The sequence below is a fragment of the Sinocyclocheilus rhinocerous genome, unplaced genomic scaffold (genome assembly GCF_001515625.1).
Source record: "Sinocyclocheilus rhinocerous isolate Xijiao unplaced genomic scaffold, SAMN03320098_v1.1 scaffold799, whole genome shotgun sequence".
In the NCBI taxonomy this organism is placed as follows: domain Eukaryota; kingdom Metazoa; phylum Chordata; class Actinopteri; order Cypriniformes; family Cyprinidae; genus Sinocyclocheilus; species Sinocyclocheilus rhinocerous.
Window position 1 is genome coordinate 174413 of NW_015636538.1, and position 8676 is coordinate 183088.

Here is an 8676-nt window from a genome sequence, read left to right on the forward strand (position 1 = left end):
TATATATATACACTAAAGTTCAATAATGAATTCAATTAATAAATAAATAAAAGAAAATGTAATTACTAAATAATTATACTAAATATTGATATGCAGTGTGATCTGTAGGATTTAAATTGTAGTAATGAATTAAACAAAAATAAAAGAGGACTTACACATTCAAGCATACACTGAAACTGAAATCAAACACTTGTTCACCAATTCACCGTTAAATACATACTGAATGTCACACGAGTATAGACACGACTGCACTTTGTGTGATGTTAAAATCACAAGCTATTTGACTACTTGAAATACAATCTGACTGAAAATTGGACAAGGCTGGATATATGGATGTGATTTGGATCAGGATCCTTTTTCATGGGTGTTTTTTCTGTTAGACTACAAACAACTAAACAGATCTGAGAGGGGTTTTTTTTTTTTTTTGGATATACTAAAAATAAAAACTTCAAAAAAACAAAAATGATCAAGAATAAACAGTCCATGAGAAAGTAAGTCAGAGAGAGAGCAATATGTGAAGCAAAGAGAGAAAAACATCTGTTCCTGAATAAATTTAATCGACCCTGTTATTGTACATCATGTTCCAGTTCAATTGTACAAGTGTGAGTAAGAATCGTCAGATGAAACTGAATGAATTGGAGGGAAGGAAGGAAGAATGGAAGGATAGAGGAGAAAAGGAAGGAAAAGGCATGACACTGGGCCAAAAAAAAGCTGCATTCCGAATAAAAACAGAACGAATGAACGCCTCGCTCGCTGTTGTTTCTGCCTAAATAAAACACGCACGTGTAACGCGATCTGAATCCTGTAACTTTTTCCATTTCGTTGTTCTCCTGCCATCTCACATCCTCTACGGTCTGTATTTCTGGGAATCTGCTGTTGTGTTTTCAGGCCGCAGTTATTAATAACACATGTGCTCGGAGTCTTTACAGGAAGCGGGAGACGTACTACTCCTATTAGCCAAAACCAACTCGAATCAGTCAAAAGGGAAGAAGATTGAGCTATTATTATGGTCGTGATGAATTAAAGGAATGTTTCGGGTTCAGGCTCTGTGGTCAGCTATGTGACATGCTTTCAAAAACCAAAGATAATAATTTGGTTTGTAAAAAACAAATACAAATGGTGTTTTCTAGAGAATGTTTTTTTAATGAACCAGGAAAGAGCTTCAGGGGGGTTTAAAAGCAAAATGTGCAGCTAATGATGTGTAAAAAAAAAAAAAATTCTGTGCTCTCATGTCATATCTTATTTTCATCACAACCAAACTTTCTTGAGCAAACCTCAATTATGCTTTAAAATGCTTCGTCATGAAAATTTTTTTTTACATAATATTATGAAAAGGCATGGAGTAACTGTTCACAATTAAACCAGTAACATGCATTAAGAAAATAAATTGGTTCAATTTTGATTTTATACTGGCAAAGTAAAATTTTTCTCATTTTAAAAGACAAACCCAAAATAGAGAAATTCAGGCAAATTTAACATCCAAAGGTGTGAAATGTGATTTTTTATTTTTTTTATTTTTATAAAAGCCAAATTTAGGTAGAATTGGATTTGTTTTATTCTATATAACCCACTGAAATGTAATGCTGATAAGTGTGACATTAAATTTACAGATATTTTACTGAATTAAAAAAATAATAATAATAAAATTAATGCTCTATTTTAAAAGTTTTTAAAAGCATCACACATTAAAAAAGGGAAATATATCAAATATAATTAAAGACAGCATGAAATTAATATTTACTCTATTTTCTAAATGCATGTATCCCCTAAATTTATGATTTCTTAAAAAAAGTGTATTTTTTAGTATATGAAGTGTATCTTTAATATATATTCTATAAATCATCCTAGTGGACAGAAAGTTCCACTAACTGAATGAATGAATATTTTCATTTTTTTTCTTCTTTTTTTTTTTCTTTTAATTTTTACTTTCTTTCTTTTTTTTTTTCTTTTTCTTTTCACCACTTGTTTAGTTCTCGGTCGAAAATAAAAGCCCTACAAAAACATTTGAAAAAGACTGAATCCAAGATATGGTGATAATATCACATAATGAGAGATTTATAACCAACAGACCAAGAATTTTCAGCACAGCACAAGGATTAAAGATTGACGCTTTGGCTGGTTTTAAACCATCTTCTGAAACTAAGTCCTATCTCTCTCTCTGCAGGTTTTGTGCTGGTGATCGGTCTGGTGACGTTCTACAGGATCGGCCCCTACACTCACCTGTCCTACGCCTGCTATGTTAACATCGCTGCTTGCTTGTTTGCCACGCTAGCGGCCGCCATGCTAATCTGGAATATTCTGCATCGCCGTGATGACTGCATATCTCCGTCAGTCATCGTTATCAGCCGATCTCTGACCACACCCTTCAGGCCGCGCCTAGACAATGACTATGTAGAGTCGCCATGCTGACACAAAGACACACCTCACCTGAGACAAAACACAGGGTGGATATTTAGACGGATGGACGGACACAAATGCACATGGAGAGGAGTTCTATCATTTTAAGTGAAACTGATCTCCTGGACTCCGCAAAAAGTGGATTCGGACTGAATGGAAGACTTTTGAAATGCATTTAAACACAGAAGCAGCATTGTGGATTGGGAAGAATACAACAGACAGATAAAGATCAAGCTGGATCTTGACACGTTTATGTTCATAAGTGCACTTGTGAGAAAGTAGAAGCACATTCGTATGCACACATATCTGTTATGGTTCTATGAAACATGGAGTTTCAGATTTCAAAAGGAGTCCAGGTATTGAATATTGCTCCCAGGTCAACTGAATACAGTCCTTTACAGGCCGGCATGGAATCTGCACTTTTATACATGTTCTCTGCTAATTGAAGGGAAAAAAATTCTGGACAGATTTAAATTGGGAAATCTGACATGTCCAGTCATTTTTGTGTGTGTGTTTTACATAAAGAAACCAAATTTATTGTTAGAAACATTGCAATATTTTGCATTATGACATATTTATTACAAATAAGCACATTTGCCCCCAGATTCTCAATATAATGTGTCTTAAATGCTTTACTTTTGCTTTAGCTTTTTTAAAATTAAAATAACCATAAATTAAACCAGAACAACAAATATATCAAATATAAAACCGTGAAATAATGTAATGAGAACTCTGGGGAAAATATGCTAAATTGTAACATGCTTGATTGCTTCATTTTGTTTAAGCAAAATGTAATTCTTTTTTTTAAATCGTCAAATTACTCCAACACATTTAATCTACCAATTTAAGAGGGAATGAGATGGAAATCATGGAGATTTTTTTTTCAGTAATGAGAACAGCAGGGAAATTTTGCTTAATTAATAACCATGAAAATTTGCTTAATAGCTTCATTTTGTTTACACAAAACTTTTCTTTTTTTTTTTATTATAGTTAATTTTTTTTATATATATGACACCCAAATATGGTAAAATGTGTTAAAAAGAGTGAGAGTGTTATCAAATTATTCCAAAATATTCAATTTATGAATATGTGAAGGGGACGAGATGGAATCCTGGAGGTGCAGATTCTATGCAGGTCTGGTCATTTGGTACCAGAATTATTTTATTGACTTCTGCATGTGCATTCATCTGACAATTGACATCTGATATTACAATAATCTACAAGATGCCAATGAGGAAACTCTGTATAGTCATGATCTGAAAGTGATAGACTGGAACTATATCAGTTCAGTAAACAATAGACATTAATATTTGCTTACCTGTGCCTGTGGTACCCATATATGAGTATAATATAGAGCTATATTAAGTATATTATTAAAATGTCACATTTCACCCTGAGTGGGACTGGTATAATATTATTAAAGAAATAAACATAAAGCCATTCAACACTCAAAGGGGATTTTCTGGGTTTGACTTTGTGTGTGTGTGAGAGAGATCAGTGAGCACAGAAGAGAGTCAAGGACAGTCTGAATGAGAGGAAATGAACGGAGACACACATTATACTCCACTGTGACCCCTGATTCCAGACTCACACTTGAACGATGATAACATGAGAGCAATTAATTTCATTACATGCACAGAAACTATTGGTATGAATAAGGGGATAGCTCACCCGAAAAGGGTCAAAGAATCATGAAAAAAAAGTATTCCACAAAAATATGAAGCAGCGCAACTTTTTTTTAAACATGATTATTCTAAGAAATGTTTCCTGAGCAGCAAATCAGCATATTAGAATGATTTCTGAAGGATCGTGTGACACTGAAGACTGCTGAAAATACAGCTTTGCATCACAGGAAATTACATTTTTGAAAAAAAATATTTAAACAGTTATTTTAAGTTACACAGATTTGGAATGAAAAAACCTTTAAAAGGTGAAAGGTTAAAGGTCATATAAACATATCCGACAGTCCGTGCCACAGACAAAACCCTACAGGGATCCGTCACAGTTCTTGAGAATGTGATTGTTAAAGATAGGCATCAATAGATCACTCAACTCAAGCTCTATTCCTCTTCTTGCCATTTCATTTGTTGCTAAAATGAACTAAAACAATACAGCAGGAATGTACAGTACACACACCCCGTATAGTCATGGAAATCTGTGTCTTTTACGGTAGTGCTCTCATACACTTCCCGTCTTTTGGGAAGCCGCTACACACACCTACATATAAACATCAGTAACCTTACAAGCATGCAAAGTACAATTACAATTCCCATTATAAACATGAAATGTACACACAACCTTCCCAAAAGCCACATCTGTATATTTCATTCGAACAGGGAGACGGCAGTGTGTGTGTGTGTGTCTGTTTAGATCACAATATCCTCTCTGGAAATATGACAGGGAATGCATTTTGTGTCTGAAATCAATGACAGCACTCATACAATAGAAACATCCGGCTCAACGTCCATTACCTCATTTATCAGTGGGAAATCATTTTTATGATGGAGATCTTTTTACATAGCATCTCCCTTTTCGCTGGAATGGATGGTAAATGGTAATCATGCCATCTTGCACGTCCTCCACATACACCCAGAGCGCAGAGGGTGTTTCACTCGCTCACAGTGACTCAGTCGAACACAAGGGGAATGCCTGTGTTTTAAATCCTGCTAAGCTGCCTAACTAGGTAGCACTTTTAGTTGTGATTGACCAATAAATTCACCAAGGAATTAATTGACCACAGGGCTCGCAAAATTTCAAAATCGCTGGTAGCTGGTATCAAATAATTAAATAATACAAATAAAATAAATCTCTTCATATAAACAAACTAAGGCTTTGGCTGTGCTTTTTCCATTTAAAATCAGAGGCAACCACTGCATTTTAATCATGATCCAAACAAAGATGCTAAATACATTTTTGAGATAATTTTGTGTGTATGTGTTCATCCAGATGCAAGGATATGCAAAAGAGGAATCAATTCTGTGTACGCGCATTGTCTGAAACCATAGACTGTATAACGCGGCTCTCTGTGCATGCTTTGAATGAGTGCGCGCAGCTCCGAATGCGCGTGAATGGTTTATGGTAGCCCGACTGGAAACACAATAGCCCCGGGACGTCGGGCTAGCGATTTTGCGAGCCATGGACCAGTATTTCAAGAAGATCATTTTGAGACGATCCGTACAGTGCTGTTATTGTTAACTAAAACAAAAACGATTAAAAATTGTAAAAGAATATACAAATATATAAATAAAATATAAATATTAGATTTAAAAAAAACTTAGAAAACTTGGAAAATTAGAAATGTTGCATGGCAACTAACTGAAATAAAATAAGTTTAGGCTGAAGTACTCATATTACTAAAACTAAAATAAAAATTAAAAACTAATATAGAAAATAATAAAAATGAAACAATCCAAAAAAATTTAATAAATGATAATTTACAATATTAATAAATACTATAAAAGTATACAAATAATACTAAAATAGCACTGGATCAGCAACAGCCAATTAGCTTTCTATGCGAATATTTTCAAATATTTTTATGAATTTTAACCAGCTTTATTTTAGTATTATTTATAGCTTATATTTTTCTATTTTCTATTTTTATTTTCATTTAAGTTTTAGTAATTTTGTTGTGCTTTTGTAATTTTTTTATATTTCTATTTAGTTTTTCTTGATATTTGTTTTTACTAATTTTAGTATTTTACCTTCAAAATATTTTATTTCAGTTAGCGGCCAAGGCTGAATTTCTAATTTCTTTATATTTTATTTCAACTTAATTTCAATAAACTATTTTTAATAGTTTTAGTTAACAATAACACCGTTTTTGAGTAATCAGCAATCGATCATCCTGCTCTATATATATCAGTATCGATCACTACAATAGTTTTTTGCCCATTAGATTCATGCTTAAACACCTGTCTATGGAGGCATATTATTACACAAATGACTGTTATCACACAAACTATACACTTATCTAGTCTGTGATACGCAAGCACAGAAAATAAGTGTTCACATCTGAAGGCGTCATTCACACAGAACTCATTTTCACTAGGAAAAACTACTTTTAACCGGACACAGTACCAAAAAAATGCAGTAATCATGCACAAGATGCTGAAAAAGCAGCAAGCCACAGCAGAATGGTCAAAGACGACCGTCTAGTGCATGTTCAGATAGAAAAACAATCAAAAAGCAGTGCAGCTGAACGCAAAAAGTAGCCATAAAAGCACTTTCAAATGTTCTACCAATCTAATTTCTGACTTGCACATTCACTTATTATGAACCTCATCGCTCTGGTAAGATGTGAGAGCATGAGTGTTGAACTTGTGTTTGTGTGTTTTATTATGAACCTCATCGCTCTGGTAAGATGTGAGAGCATGAGTGTTGAACTTGTGTTTGTGTGTGTACCTCTTGATGAGTTTGATGGCTTTAAATGCTTCGTCCATGTCCCCTATAGTGAGGTAGAAGCTGAAGTTCAGCATGGCGTCTCGGGTCTGTTTCTCGCAGCTCTCTAACCCCACAAAGTCTCGGAGGGCTCGCCGTACCACCATCTGAGGGGACGAAGGCACCTGGGGTGCGGCGGAGGGAGTCGAGACCACCTGATCTCCACCCTCACCCAGCTGAGAGGACACAGAGAGACACATTTTTAAAAGATACACCTTTATCAAAACTCACAGACTCTTTGTAGATTACTGAAACAAATTCAAAGATATGAATGAAAAGAGGAAGAGTGATGAGTGATGATTCTTCTCCAAAATGACTGCTGGGTAATTGTGACGGTACTCACATCAGGGAGAACGAGGCCTCCCCTCCGAAATAAGAGCTTAGCAATGGCAGAACAATCAGAATAGAATAAGAATGAGAAAAATGAAACAATGCATTCAGAAAAAATACAGTAAAAGGGTGAGAAATAGAGATGCATACAGAATGACAGAAAAGCATGGAGAAAGGGGAATGAAGGGTGTCTGTATCTTCTTTGTCTGTACCTTGCAAATATAATAGTAATACGGTATATCTAAAGTCAGTAAAGAGAGCAGCATAGCAGGTTTAGGCTGTGAGTCCTGCAGGAGGAGACCGTGTTCCTGTGTCACAAAGAACGTCACCACCAACACATCCTCCTGCCAGGAAAGACAAAAACCTTTTTATACACTTTAACTCAATTAATGGATTCGGGTCTATTTTGACCTGGAAGAGAAACATAAAAATGTCAAAAATAAAATGCATAGTTTTTAGTATGGAAAACAAACTGAGCCAAGACTATAAAAATAAACATCATTTAATTTTTTCAGATTTTTTAAAGACTTTTAAGAGAGAGACAATTTCATCAAGATGTTATCTTTTTTGCATTTGTGTCTGTTCTGAACCAGGTATAAACTGATTTTTAAAAAGATTTTAAAAAGACAAAACAACAACGAAAAAAAACAAACATATGATGCTATGCAGTTTTTTTTCAGTATTTAAGTAAGATTTGTCTCGCAAACTCTTTTGTAAATTATTTAGCCACTTTTCCATATCTCACATACACACTCGGGACTGAAATTTGTTAAAAAAATATATATACAAAAGTTAGAGAAGCTTAAGATCAAACCAAGTTTGAATCAACTGCTCCAAATTTGAGGTTGACATCACAAAAAATGAGGTTCCTATGAGATTTTATTTAGGCACTAGACCAAAATAAAAATAAAAAAAAGGGTGATGGATTATGAGTGTTTAAGGCAAGCTTTTAAATCATACCTAATTTATAATTACTTAAATATGATTTATAAAATAAAAATATATGAACATATATATAAAATAAAATAAATATTAAAAAACAAATTAATTTCATATTCATTAGGTTGTGTTTTACCTTCTCTATTTGTGATTGGCTGCTGCTGTGGAGGTCAGAGTTCACGGGAACTGTTTCACACACAAACAGACGTGACTCGTTCTCGTCCCAGAACTGAGAAACAGAGCAGCGGGCGGCCAACTCCCCCTCACATCGAGTTCTTAAATTCAAATACAATTTTTCTCAAAGAACGTCTATTTATCTTTATCTCTGTTCCTGTAAGACCACACCAACACAAACACAGGCACCTTTGACTGTCCTCAGACTGTGCGAGACTGCTCTCTGGCCTCCCTGTGAAAAAGTTGAAGTAAGACAGCGTGTCCAGCTCGATGTCATAGAAATACACTTTGTTATCCGGCCGCCCGTTCACCTACGATGCACAAAAAACATTTATCTGTTATATCTGCTATATATATATATATATATATATATATATATATATAAAATATAAAACA

At 34.3% G+C, this 8676-nt stretch overlaps 1 pseudogene; it reads right to left on the reverse strand.

Moving 5' to 3' along the window:
* LOC107747848 (intraflagellar transport protein 140 homolog) overlaps positions 1–8676 on the reverse strand; it is a 68360-nt pseudogene that overhangs the window by 51394 nt on the left and 8290 nt on the right.